Source organism: Chlorocebus sabaeus, chromosome 10 (genome assembly GCF_047675955.1).
Source record: "Chlorocebus sabaeus isolate Y175 chromosome 10, mChlSab1.0.hap1, whole genome shotgun sequence".
NCBI classification, from domain to species: domain Eukaryota; kingdom Metazoa; phylum Chordata; class Mammalia; order Primates; family Cercopithecidae; genus Chlorocebus; species Chlorocebus sabaeus.
Genome location: NC_132913.1, coordinates 19,656,568 through 19,671,535, shown reverse-complemented (window position 1 = coordinate 19,671,535; position 14,968 = coordinate 19,656,568). Strand labels below are relative to the sequence as shown.

The following is a 14,968-nucleotide window of genomic DNA, read 5'->3' as shown; positions in this document are numbered from 1 at the left end:
ATGACCATGTCTCATAAAACGGCTATCAAAGAAAAAAGTGTTCTTGTTGTCCTAAGCTTAGATGCATAATCTTTCCCATGCATTTCTTTTTACTGACATAAAGAGTTCATTGGAGATAATATGGAATGATATCTAAAATATAGCAAAAAAAGCAAGATGCAGAACATTGTATATAGATAAAAGGGGGTGAGGGAGACAACATGATTCAAAAATCACACTCCTTGATATTGACCCAAACGCGTTGAAAGCCTATGTCTGCACAAAAACCTGCACATGGATATTGACAGCAGCTTTATTCATAATTGCCAAAACTTAGATGCAACCATGATACCCTTCAGTAAGTGAATGGATAAACTCTGGTACATCCAGACAATGGAGTATTATTCAGCATTGAAAAGAAATGAGCTGTCAAGTCAAAAAAAGACACAGAGAAAACTTAAAATGCATATTACTCAATGAAAGGAGCCAATCTGAAAAGACTACACATTGTAGAAGTCCAGCTATGTGACATTTGGGAAAAACTGACACTATGGAGACAGTAGAAAGATCAGTGGTTGCCAGGGGTGGGGTACGGAGGGAGAATAGGCATTGCACAGGGACTTTTAGGGCAGTGATACTACTGCAATGCTGGTTACATGTCATTATATATTTTCCCAGATCTCTACAGTGTACAACAGTAAGAGTGTCCTTAATGTAAACTATGGATTTTGGGTGGTAATGTTGCATCAATGTAGGTTCATTGATTGTAACAGCATGTACCACTCTGGTGAGGGATGTTGATAAGGTGGGAGGCTGTGGGTATATGGCCAGAGAGAATATGGGAAGTCTCTGTGTCTTCTGCTCAATTTTGTCATGAATCTAAAAGTGATCTAAAGAATAAAATCTCTTTAAAATAATACAATTAAATTTTAAAAGAAAGGGAGAGGATACTCATATATGTTTGCTTATATATGCATTAAATACTTCTGGCAGGGTATGCAAGAAAGTAATTACATTAGTTGGTTCCAGTGAAGGAATTAGGTATCTGGAGTCAAGGGTGGGAGGAAATCTTTTCACTGTGTACTCTTTTATTCCTTTGCAATTTTACCTTATGTGACTATGTTATCTATTCAAAAATGAAATAGCTCACTCACAGAAGTCATGACCACTCCTAGCAGCTCTTGTGCTAAGGTCTATTGAAACAGTTGAGCTCTGACTACTCAGTTTGGGTCTCCCCTGCCTTTCCACCAAGAAGTGGCAGGGCAGCAGGATCCAGGAGGGAACTAGGGTTAGTCCCTACGTCAGTTCTCCCACCAAGACATGTATAGACCAGGTGCCGCCTGATGTGTGGTTCCCACACTGCCAGAGAATGTCCCACTTGAAGACCACCAAGCCACATGCTCTGACTCCCTCTGTCCCTCCAGGCCCCAGATGCAGAGATGGGACTAGGGCAAGTCCTTGGGGGAAGAGTTGCTTTCTGTGAGCACATTCTCTAAAAGGAAAACTTTTTCATTATTTTTTTTTTTCCTACCAGGTAATTTGTTGACAGGACCATGATGAAAAAATCTTGACAAGACCAAGTAACACCAGACAAGGAGGGCAAAAGGAGTCGCTGCTCTTTTTTTAAATCTAACTTTTAAAGCTGTTCAGTCTTCCATCAACTATTCTCTTACCAACTATTTTCCCATGCTGCTACATCCTCATCCCCTCTCTTCTCCCTGCCCTTAATGTTAGGACCTGTTTATGCCTCTGCTTGGTGCCCACCACCAATTTTTTCTCTTTGAGGACAGAATGGTGAGAATGACTCACACTCAGGATCCCATCTTCCCCTTCTGGTCCCTATCTCCTGCTCTGGACAACCAGCTGGCCTTCCATAGTCTCCTGAAATACAAAACCAAGCAGCTTGCACGAGGCTTTCAGAATTGATGGCAAGATGTGACTGCGACTTCCCAGGAGGCAAGAGTAAGACTGCAGCCTGACTGCTGCACAAGGATTCAGAACGTCCCCCAGAGCTTCCTTCACCGTCAGACACCCTCTCTCAGGCACTGTTAAACATGCACCATTCTCTGAGGGAGTCTTGATTCAAGCAAGGGAGGTGCACATCATACTTTTAAAATCCCGAACATAATAACATAGTGCAATAGCAGCAGAAGCACAAGTGTGCAACTAATTACAGATAGGGAAGCAGATGGCCTCATCCTCGTGGAATACGTGAAGAAAACCTCTGCAGAGCGAGGTGAAATGGTGGCTCCGATAGGCCGGTGGCAGATGGGAGAAAGGCAAGCTGTCTCCTCGGGCCTCCCCGCTCTTTCAAGGCTAGCAGAGTCCCCTGTCATTAACGTGTCAAGGTCACAGCCATAAACAAAGGAAAGACTCCCACCTTTCTGGCAACTTCAAATCCTGGGAAGATAAAAGAAGTGGAGGAAATGAAATGTGTTTATAACAGTCAATCCTTTTTCCTTCCTGTTTGGGAGCATTCCGCCTAGTGGGGGTCTCTCTGGTTGTGTCTGTCCCATTAAACAAGCTGGGGAAATGGGTGTTTGTTTGTTTGTTTGTTTGTTTGTTTTTGCATGTCTCCTTCACCTTGATCACTGTGGTAAGCACAATCATGGCCTGCACATGCATCGCCGTCCTGGTCCCAGGAGCCTGTGAATATGCTATGTTACATGGAAGGAGGAATGAAGGGAGCAGATGGAATGAGATTGTTAATGAGCTAACCTGAAGAAAAGGAGGTGGTCCTGGATTATCCTGGCAGTCTCAACGTGATCACAGGGTCGTTAAATGTGGCAGAGGAAGGGAGAAGTGTCTGTGCCAGAGTGCTGCCTTGTGAGAAAACCTCGACCACCCACTGCTGGCTTGAAGATGGAAGAGGTTGAGGCCACGACATGCAGAAAGCCTGTAGAAGCTGGGAAAGGCAACAAGAAGGGTTCTCCCTTACAGCCTCCGGAAGAAATGCAGCCTACTGACACCTTGGTGTTAGCCCAGTGAGACCTGTGTCAACCTTCCGACCTTCAGAAGGGTGAGATAATCAATCTCTGGGTGGTTTTCAGCGACTGTGGTATGTGGTTACAGCTGCAACAAGAAATGAATGGAAATAGAAAATTGGGTCCTGCTTGACCCGTGACAGGGCAGAGCCTGCCTACAGAACCGTCCTGCTGGGGGTTGGCTCAAAAATCATCTTTATCAAGCGAAGGTGGATCCCACCCACTGGCTCTGAGCTAGGGCAGCAGGAAAATCTGCAAAGGCGTCTCTGACCTTTGGCTTTTAATGTCTTGGGGAAAGATGAGGTGGCACCCAACACTCACAAGAGGAACTGAGAGGAGCACTTGCTTAGAGGTCCAGGCATTCAGCATTGGAGTCTATCATGGTGTGAAAGGACTCGGTGACCTCGGATGGAAGCAGAGCGGACTGGGACCTGAAGGTTGGAAGCATCTGGAGAAGTAACATCCAGGTGAAGGATGCTGGCCCACAGGGGGTCCCCATGAGGCTGGAGCACCCTAGAAAGGGGGCTGCTTATCCACTTGTTAGAAAGAACGACCTTGGCCTGAGGGGCTCTCTAACATACAGAGTCTCTCCTGAAACTCTGAATTTCTTGCCAATCATAAAACTAACCTTGTGGATTCATTAAAAAGGGATAATGACCACTGAATGGTGTGACAAGTACGACTTAAAAAAATGTAGCAGAAACTCATACTAATTAATGCCTAGAATCAGCTTTTTAAAAATCCCTTTCTTCAGTGCCCGTGAGATACAGAATTCGGTTTCCCAAGCTGTTTAGTTGTTCCTCTGCAGGAAAGGCAAGGAACAGTGAGTCCAAGTCTCCCTTTACTCTCAACCTTCCACCCTCTGCTGACCCTGTCTTCTTTCCTCAAGAAAACCATGGGGATGAAGCAGGAGAGGGAGGACTAGCATTGAGTGGCACCCAGAAAAGCCCATCCAGCTCAGTGGAGGTGAGCCCTGTTTACTGTCCAGGAAATATAACCTGAAAGGGCATGATGGAAATATAACCATGAGGGCATGGTCTGAGATGGGACAGGCTGAGGGGTGAAGGCAGGGCACATGTCACAGACACAGCACTTTTATGAGACATGCTTTGCCTTTTGCTGGAACCCAACCCTTATGTTGGAACTTCTAGGAGCAGAGATCGTGTCTATTCACACTTTTCACTCCACTCCATCCCTCTATCCCAAGTGCCAAGTACTTGTGCTGGGCACAGAGAGAGGTTCCATTAAACCTTTGTTGAATTGAGTGAGATCGAAAGTGAAGCCAAGGTTCCTGTTTTCCTCTTAGCAGCTGTGACTGAAGATCTCATTTCCAACAGACTCCAGACCTCTCTGTGTCACAGGAGTTTAAATGAGACTGTGTAGCATTAATGTAGTTTGGAGATGATGCAATTAAATGACTGATTCCAATTTGAACAGTATTAGTTGGCTAATGGCCTTTGGGATATAATTCAACTCCTTAGCAAAAAATAATTATGATAACTAAACTTGTCCCCTAGCTCCTCTCACTCCTCCTGCTTATCTTCTTCTCCACTATGTCTCCACGGAGTGTCTCCTCCGAGCACACCAGATTCTATTTGGCTGTTCCTCTGATTGAAATGCCCTCACTGCCTCTCCCAGTGTCTGGCAAATTCCCCACTTCTCTGGCAGATTCACATTCATTTCTAAGACTCTGTCTATATCATCTCTACTAGGGGCTCTTCCTGATGCTCCGGGCTGGTTGGGTGCCTCCTGCCCATGCACCCCTACTTACCATTTACCTGTTTTGGGTAGTGTACTAATTATCTTTATATCATCACAGCCTAGAAAATTTCCTGAAATTTTCAAACAAATGTAGGAAGTTTCCAACAAATGTCTATTGAATAGCTGTTATTAACAGCTACTATTTATTGAGCCCATTTTCTATGTACAACACTCTATGCTAAGCTCTTTATACTGTCTCATTTAGTCATCCTAGCAGTCATGTAAAGCAGGCTTATTTCTCTCATTTTACACACTCAGGGACTGAGGCCTGGGAAACATAAATAACCTGCCCAAAGTTACCAAGCCACCTAGTGAAGGAGCCAACATTGAAATCCAGAAGCTTTTTTTTTTTTTTTCTTTTTGGGATAGAGTTTTGTTCTTTCACCCAGGCTGGAGTGAAGTGGTGCGATCTCAGCTCACTGCAACCTCCACCCCCTCTGGGTTCAAATGATTCTCCTGCCTCAGCCTCCTGAGTAGCCGAGATTATAAGCACCTGCCACCACGCCCAGCTAATTTTTGTATTTTTAGTAGAGGTGGGGTTTCATCATGTTGGCCAGGCTGGTCTTGAACACCAGACCTCAGGTGATCCACCTGCCTTGTTCTCCCAAAGTGTTATGATTACAGGCGTGAGCCACCACACCCGGCCAGAAACTTCTTTTTTTAATAATAATAATTTCAACTTTTGTTTCAGATTCATAGGGTAAACATGCAAGTTTCTTACATGAATATATTGCGCGATGCTGAGGTTTGGGGTATGAATGGTCCCGCCACCCAGAAAGCAAGCATAGTACCTACCCAATAGGTGTTTTTCAGCCCTTACCCCCTTCCATCTCTCCCGCTTTGAGTAGTCTCCAATGTTTATTGTTCCCATCTTTATGTCCATAAGCACTCAATGTTTAGTACCCATTTATGAGTGAGAACATGTAGTGTTTGGTTTTCTGTTCCTGCACTAATTCACTTACGATAATGGCCTCCAGTTGCATCCATGTTGCTGCAAAGGGTATGATTTCATTCTTTTTATGGCTGCATAGTATTCCATGGTGTATATGTCTATTAGCCCGTTCTTGCACTGCAATGAAGAAATACCTGAGACTGGGTAATTTGTAAAGAAAAGAGGTTTAATTGACTCACAGTTCCACAGGCTGTACAGGAAGCATGGATGAAGAGGCCTCAGGAAACTCACAATCATGGTGAAAGATGAAGGGGAAGCAGGCCCATCTTACACGGCCAGAGTAGGAAGCGGGCAGGGAGGTGCTGCACACTTTTAAACAACCAGATCTCGTGAGAACTCTATCACAAGATAGCACTAGGGGGATGGTGCTAAACCATTAGAAACTGTTCCCATGATCTAACTGATGGCAGCAGTGGCCCACCTGGAGTGACCACTGCCATGATGCTGGCTGCAGTTAGGGAGGCAGGGCTGTGGCTGCATGCTTCATGGAGCCAGTGGGAGCTGGGAACAGGTGGAAGCCCTGCCCCTTCTTGAGTTGACAGGGCAGGAGCCTCGTGCACCCCAGGCACAGCTGCAGATGCAGACCTGGGCATCTCTGCATTCTTGGGGGTCTGGGAAGTCCCCCTTATCCCCACAGGCTCAGAAGTTCTTGCTCCTGCTGCCTGGCCTCTCCCCACTCCCAGTGCCTGCTCTGATCTCAGAGCAAAGTTGAGAATGAGTCCGGGTGCTGTTGCAACCTGGCTGAGTGTGGCCACACTTGGGGCAGTGCCGACACACCAGCCCCTGCTGCCTCAGTCCCCTCCAGACTTTGGGCACTGACAAGCACGGGAGGGAGGCTGAGAGGGTGCTGAGGGAGGCTCCACATGGGCCTGCAGTGCCCATCAACACAAACAGCCTGAGCAGCAGCAGAAAGCAGACAGACTTATGGGTGGAAAGGGGTGGGTTCTGGGTGAAGCCCCACCTTCAAGCCAGAGACAACCTGAAGCTTGGGGGCTGGACTGATGGACCAGAATGTGAACTTATGATGCATTTTCTGAGCCTGCCCATGGCTGTCCATGAACCGATCAGCACTCACTTCCTCCTCTCTGAAGCCCGTAAAAGCCCAGACTCAGTCAGACTTGAAGAGACAATGGGATGACCTGCCTGTGAAGAGGAGCTACCCACTCCAGGGTCTCCTCTCTGCTGAGAGCTGAACATTCATCAGGATGACCTGCCTGCAGGTCTCCTTTGAGCTGTTTGTCTCTCAGTAAAACTCCTCTTCATGGTGCTCATCCTGTCCTTGTCTGTACACCTCATTCTTCCTGGACACCGGACAAGAACTTGAGACCTGCTGAATGGTGGGGCTTAAAGAGCTGTAATACAAACAGGGCTGAAACACACCTCTTGCTTGCCACATTGTGGGTGACAAGGAGAGAAGAGAGAAAGAGAGAAGAGCTGTGGCCCTTTGGGGATAGTCCCTGAGCCAAGACTGTGACACCCTTTTTGAGGCTCTGCAGTTCCTAATGTCACCAAGCCTCCAGGCGCCACCACATTCCCTGGTACCAGCAGTGGAAGCTGCTTGTGGTATGCCTGGTCCAGCTGCAGCTTCGCAGAGAGCCAGTGTCAGTGCTGGCACTAGGAGTTGCCCACTCCACTGCAGTCGGCATGCCTGGCTGTGTTTAGTGGCCAGACCCCATGCTCACTCACTGACACACCCTTTGCTGTTCTGTGTTTGGCTTGTCCTTAGCAGGCATGAGATTTGGGCCAGTAGTGCTAGCTGAGTGCAGTGTGCCTGGCCAAGGGGTTGGAACGAGCCCAGTGGGCCTGAGTAAAAACTCAGGCAAAGGCGACACTGGCCACAGAGGTTTCTGGCTGGCAAAGCGACACCCCAAGCATCCTGTGATGCAATTACCTCCCACCAGGCCCTACCTCCAACACTGGGGATTACAATCCAATATGAAATTTGGATGGGGACACAGAGCCAAACCATGTCAGTATGTACCACATTTTCTTTATCCAGTCCACCATTGGTGGGTACCTAGGTTGATTCCATGTCTTTGCTATTGTGAAAGATGCTGTGATGAACATACATGTGCATGCATCTTTTTGCTAGAATCACTTTTTGTCCTTTGGGTATATACCCAGTAATGGGGAAATTCAGAAACTTATCTGATTCTCTGTGGGGTCTTCTAAGGTTCCAAAAATGGTTATAAACTATAGCTTTAGTTTAAAATAGAAAATATTTGGGTGGTAGATTACACTATTTTTGCCACTTGCCCTTCAGCCCACACTCTTGTCATCTGAGTTTGTGATTCTACCACGCAGAAGGGGGGTTTATTGTTTGGCTCCATTGATGTTAGGTTTGGCCGTGTGATTTGCTTTGGCCAAAGGAATGTTGGTGGGTGTGAAGCAGACATAGGCTTTACATCTAGCAGTGGGGCTGGGCTTGTTCATTTATGCTTCTGCTTCTCCCCACACGGGAAAACCAGACCCCTGGAAGCTGCTGATCTGAGGAGAATGAGAGACAAGTAGCGTAGACCTAGTCTCAACCCACAGCTTGAATGCCAAACCAGCTGAGGTCAACCCAGGCTCATCACCTCTCTAACGACACACAAATACCTGAGCAAGAACAATACATTTGTTATACCATTGAGTTTTCAGATTGCTTCTTATGCAGTATATTTTTGGTAATAGCTGATAAATACGGTTAAGAAAGTAACATGAGGTACACAAATAATAATGCAAGAACAATATTTCCCTCCCAGTGAGGACTGAAATGAGGCCTCTATCTTTCAGACACACAGAAGAGAGAATTTGCTGATGGTATCTGTGTTGTCCTAGATTGGTTAATTGGGGGAACACTGGAAAATTTTCTCTGGATAGCTTCATGAAGAGTCATCTTTCTGGGATAATTTCTTGCAGAGACTCAGATGTGCTAAGAGAATAAGCTAGAGGTCGTTTAAAAAATCCCTGAAAGCCCAGCAGATTTTGCTGGCTTGTGATGATTTAGAAAAGGAGTTTAAAAGATTTTGAAGTCATAAATACATAATTAGAAAGAAAATTTAGCTTGAGCCTGGGAAGTCGAGGCTGCAGTGAGCTGTGATTAAGCCACTACACTCCTGGGTGGGCGACAGAGTGAGACCCTGCCTCTCCAAAAAAATAAAATAAAATAAACTGGCAACATTTTGATTCTGTGACTAAAATATACTGTTTACTTCCTGGCAAGGTTGCTCTTAGGTACACCTATTTCACTTTGTGGTTAAGGAAGAAACATAAGAGGGGCCAAAAAAAAAAAAAAAGAAAAATAGAATTTGGATTCAGAAACAATATGCCCCCAGGGACTTAGAATATGCAAGCTTTCAGTATATTTGCATCACCTACACATACCTTCATCAAAATCTGTGCCTTCTAGTAAGTTTCTCCTGAATTCTGGGTTTAAAAACACCATCCCTGGACACCTCTGGAGAGGGATGTCAATCTGAGAGAGGTCGAGTTCATTCCAGTTTTCTCTTCTTGCAGCTTGGTCTTGGCCTCTCCTGAAGCTGCGTCAGCTCAGACACTAGGAGGGAGAATGAATGTCCGCAGTCAACCATGGCAGGCCACGGAAGCATCCATTGTATAATAATTGCGTCACTACCAGTGATCCTTTTGATAATAATTTTAATGTTGATGAACTCACTGGGGTTAGAGATAGAGATCCTTGGCACTTCTGGAGTCTTTCTTTCACTACTGTAATTTTTCTTTAATTAATTGAAGGAATTATTCTCCCTCCAAGCCCTCAAATGTAACCAGTGAAAGTATTAAAAAGAATTGTTAAGATTTGTAGCAATACAGTCTGACCTACTTTGGAGCAAGCATATTCTGGAAAGGCAAGGTGCCCAGATTTCAACTCTCTGTTTTCTTTGTGTCTAAATCCTTCACTCTTTTGGTTAAGAAAGGCCAAAGACAGACATTATTTCATTGAGATTTAGAGAATTTCATTTTCCGTGGCTGGTGATAGACTCATAAGCTTCCTTCCCATATGGATGAAAGTCATTATGTAAAGGAAGAGCTTTTGTAGCTGGGTCAAGAGAGCAGTGTTAATTTCAGCTTTGTTTTAAAGAAAACAACAACAACAACAAAAAACTCAGGGCAAAAATTTTAGTACTTGCTAAAGCAGGCCAAAATTGGAGGGATAAACATTAAGCTTTTTCAGAGGATCTTAAAAACAGAAAGAGAGGATAAAACTTCAAATGAATAAATGTTACTTGATGGTGTTGCTTGAATTCTTGAAGAATATTCTCTTAAAAAATAGCTATTAGAAAACTTGAGGCAATGATAAAAAAAATTGTTCCTAATTCAGGCAATTAGTCAAATGTTTCAGAAGAACTTTAGCATCTATGGCATTTTTCATTTAATGATCAAAAAGACAAAGAAAGAGTTAGACTTAACCTTTTTTCAATCAATACATGTCTGAGTCTATGACCCTCTCTCTCGTACAGGCCTCAGAGCTCCTCCAGGAAAGGAGTTTGGGAACTGATCACAGGGTGGGGTTAGGAGCACAGTTTCTCCTGGAATTTTTTTCCCTCTTCTATTTTTCAGCAGGGGTTTTCCTACATGTATTTCCACCTGCCAAGTTGTTCTGGGTCCAACTCATTCATTCCACTACTGCTGTTTCCTTTCCATCCTCTCCAGGATGGCATAACACAAATTTAGTAACTACAGAACTGTAACCAGAATCTATGCATATCTGGGGAATAGCTCACGATCACAGGCTACTTAGCTTAGTGAGCCCAGCCCAGGAAAAAATTAGGTACAATATTCTTGTGAAGAATATTCATTGCTGTGCCTCTGTGGTGGTAAAACATGTCCTAAATGTTCACGAACCTGAGAATAGGTAAATATATTGTGACACATTCATAGTCTGGAATATTCTTGATGTTAAAACGTAGACGACTCTTTAAAAGTATTGAGTGAAACCAAAAAAGTTACAAAAGGGTCCCAAAATATGAAAGAAAGTATATGTAGTTTAAAATGTAAAAAAATATGATTTCAGCTGGGGCATGGTGGCTCACGCCTGTAATCCCAGCACTTCAGGAGGCCGAGGTGGGCGGATCACCTGAGGTCAGGACTTCAAGACCAGCCTGGCCAACATGGTGACACCCCGTCTCTACCAAAAATACAAAAATTAGCCAGATGTGGTGGTGCACACCTGCAATCCCAGCTGCTTGGGAGGCTGAGGCAGGAGAATCACTTGAACTTGGGAGGTGGTGGTTGCAGTGAGTTGAGATTGTGCCATTGCACTCCAGTCTGGGTGAAAAGAGTGAAACTCCATCTCAATTAAAAAATATATGATTATTTGCATGCATATGCAGTCAAGATATGAAAATCTCTGTGGTATGAAGACCAAAAACTCAGGACTGTAGTCACTATTTAGGGTGAGGTGAGGAGGAAGGGCGAGAAATGGGACAGGGAACTGAAGAAGTTCAGAGATATTTTTATTTCTGAAGTCGAGTGGTGGAAACAAAATATCTTCTTGGATTATACTTTTTTGTATGCCTGAAAAAAAATCTTCTTTATAATAAAAGGAAGAGAAAGGAGCAAGCATGAGGGGCTAGACCTGTGTTCCTGTCTCAGGGCTGCCCCTCGCGAGACCCCGCCTCTGTTCTCTAGGTCTCTGTGTCCTTCCCCAGGGGATGGAAAGAGGTGGACCTGACAGTCTAGGATTTTAGACACTGGCCTGCAGAAAAGAGACAAGCGCATCTGTTTGTCAGCGTCCTTCCAGGACTGTGTCTCGATGGCAGGGTGAGGGAAGGAGTGAAAACCTAAGGTGACTGGTTATGACCCCAGATGACTGGCATGCCTGAGAAACTTTTTAAAACGTTGCACCCCCTCCCCCCCCCCCACTGGAGGAGACTTTTTTGTTCTCAAATTATTCTAGAGAAAGAAAAGAGCCCACCATTTCTCTGGGTAGCCCACCTTGGTATCTGGCAATCACTGCTAAGGAGTTCAAAGCACTAGGAAGTCAAGCTACCATCAGCCTCTTTCCCTTCGGCATTTTTACATGAATAGATTCATGCACTTAGGTAAAGGTCATACGTGGAAAATGTCACTAAAACAGTATTTTTTTGAAGAACACTTAATGACTTTACAATACATCCATGATAAATGATGTTAAATGATAAAGGAGGATATCTACATACAATGGTATGATCCCAAGTCTGTACACACACACACACACACGACTGGAAGGAAGTGCATCTAAGCAGTGGGATTATAGGTAATTAAAATTTTCTTCTTCATACTTAAATGATTTTTTCAATTTTTCTACAATAAGCATACACTATTGTTATAACAAGGCTGTCTATGTATGTGTCTGCATGACTATATATTTTTCAGTGTGGTTTGTTTTGGTCTAGAAGCCACATTCTTCTGCCTACCCTCCTGGCCCCCCGCAGAGTGGAGGAGCCTATGCAGGCTGAATCAGTTGGCAGGGATGGAGAGTGACCTTCGCTGACAGTCATTCATACACTAAGCCACATTTTCAAAAGCTTGATCTCAAGAAGGCTTTTGAAGCTCCAGTTGGCACATTGCAAAGCAATAAACACATTGCCAGAGTGGATTCAAACATTTCCAGAGAGTTATAGAGTGGAACAAAGCTGGTTTTGATTGCCAGCATGCAGTCTCTGTCCAGAGGATGATAATGTTTCCTTAGGCAGCTCAACAGCCCAAAACCGGATGTGAGACATCCTTAAAACCAAAGATCTCTATGCTGGTCTGCTCAGGCAACATAACAAAATACCACAGAGTACGTGGTTTAAACAACAGACATTTATTTTCTCACAGTTCTGGAGGCTGGGAAGTCCAAGATCAAGGGGCCAGCAGGGCTTGGTTTCAGGTGAGGGCGCTCTTCTTGGCTTGCAGGTGGCTGCCTTCTTGCTGCATCCTCATATGGCCTTTCCTTGGTATGTGTGTGGGAGGGAAGAGGGTCAGCTCTCCGGTGTCACTTCTTATAAGGGCACTAATCCTGTCAGTTCAGGCCCCCACCCTATGACTCATTTAATCTTAATTACCTTCCAAGGGCCTAATTCCCAAATACAGCCACATGCCTCTTAACAATGGTTTGGTCAATAATGAACAACATATGCAATGGTAGTCCCACATTATAATGCTGTATTTTAGTAGGCTATGCCATCTAGGTTTGTGTAAGCACACTCTACAATGCCCTGCCCTTCCCTTCCCTTCCTTCCTTCCTTGCTTCAGTCCTTCCTTCCTTCCTTCCTTCCTCCCTCCCTCCCTCCCTCCCTCCTCCCTTCCTCTTCCCCTTCCCCTTCCCTTTCCCTTTCCCCTTCTCCTTCCTTCCCTCCCTCCTTCCTTCCTTCCTTCCTTCCTTCCTTCCTTCCTTCCTTCCTTCCTGTCTGCCTGCCTGCCTGCCTTCTTTTTTGAGACAGAGTTTTGCTCTGTCACCCAAGTTGGAGTGGAGTGGCACGATCCTGGGTCACTGCAACCTCCTATGCTATCTTGGACACCCAGGGTTGACTTATTCTCAGACTGACTCATCTGGGAGGCTCCTTGGTTGATAACTCAGGGTATTTACTCAGTGCTACCTCTTACAATGCTGTTCTTGAAAAAGCAAATAACCGGTTGCCAGAGACTGGTTTTGCTTTAGAACAGTTAAGAAGGTGACTGTGGAATGAGCCTGGATTGGGGTTGATTTCTGCAGATGCCTGTCACCGTGTTAGGTCTATTATTAATACTAACCTGTGACTGCCAATAGCCATGGAGAGGCCTACCATTCTTGTGTGAGAATGACAATAGGCTTCAAATGATCCAGGACTAGTGAAGCATCTGAACACATAGTAGGCTGTCCAAAAATTACTTGTTGAATTTATACATGAATAAAGCGGCCAGTCAGGATGTCCCTACATCATCATCAGCTGGAATAATAGTTAATATTTATTGTTTATTTACTATGTGGCTAAAACTTTTGAAAATACTTTGGAAAGGGAAAGTCATTCCTAAATTGAAAATCCTTAAAAGTCATGTAATCCAGTGATCTTATCTAGGAGCCTTAGGGTTGTCCATATTATCTCAGAGGTTTTGAGTGAGAATAGCCAGGAGGAAGATGAAGGCCCCAGAGTTGGGACTCAAGCCCTGCTTCAATTAAACCAGTAGCACTTTTATCTATCTTCTGTATTGGTAGTGTTAAATGTATGTATATTTAACAATATATTTTAGCAATGACATATATATTAGATACCTAATTAGATATATAAACATCTCTCTCTAATATATATAATTAGAAAGAGGGTTTCATTGCTAAAAACAATGTATTAGGCAATCCCCATATCTTGATCATTGTATATAATATTATATTATATATTATATTATATGTATATAATATGTATAATATATAACATTATATTCATATATAATTATATATTATATAGTATATTATATACATTATATATACATTATTATATATATTATATAATATGCAACATATTGCATTGCATACAGCATATGCAATGGTAGTCCCACATTATAATGCTGTATTTTGGTAGGCTATGCCATCTAGGTTTGTGTAAGCACACTCTACAATGCCCTTCCCTTCCCTTCCCTTCCTTCCTTCTTCCTTCCCTCCCTCCCTCCCTCCATCCCCCCTTCCCTTCTCTTCCCTTCCCTTCCCTTTCCTTCCTTCCTTCCTTCTTTTTCGAGACAGAGTTTTGCTCTGTCACCCAAATGACAGATGATATGGACAACCCTAAGGCTCCTAGGTGAGATCACTGGATTACATGACTTTTAAGGATTTTCAATTTAGTAATGACTTTCCCTTTCAAAAGTACTTTCAAAAGTTTTAGCCACATAGTAAATACACACACACATATATGTATGTATACATTATATATTATATACATTAAATATATTAAACACACATATATACATTATATATTATATACATTATAAACAAATATAATATATACATATAATATTATATAGGTATAGATACACATATATACATATATAAAATATACATATATTATACATTATATTATATATATATTATATATTATATACAATGATCAAGGTATGTGGATTGCCATTATATATTATATATAATGATCAAATATGTGGATTGCCTAAAAATATTGTTCAATGAGAACACATGGACACGGGGAGAGGAACAACACACACTGGGGCCTGTCAGGGGAGGGCAAGGGGGAAGCACATTAGGAAAAAGAGCTAATACATGCTGGGCTTAATACCTAGGTGGTGCGTTGATAGGTGCAGCAAACCACCATGGCACATGTTTACCTGTGTAACAAACCTGCAC

The 14,968-nt window shown here is 43.6% G+C and overlaps 1 long non-coding RNA gene across 1 annotated transcript; it reads right to left on the bottom strand.

The window, feature by feature from the left end:
* Positions 1 to 212: 212 nt before the first annotated feature.
* Positions 213 to 12,891, bottom strand: LOC103216973 (uncharacterized). The gene is made up of 6 exons (XR_490797.3): positions 12,479 to 12,891; positions 9,043 to 9,214; positions 5,687 to 5,793; positions 3,285 to 3,411; positions 2,698 to 2,884; positions 213 to 2,379 (listed from the first exon to the last, which is right to left on the bottom strand). It is a non-coding gene; the product is annotated as an uncharacterized lncRNA (long non-coding RNA).
* Positions 12,892 to 14,968: the final 2,077 nt, after the last annotated feature.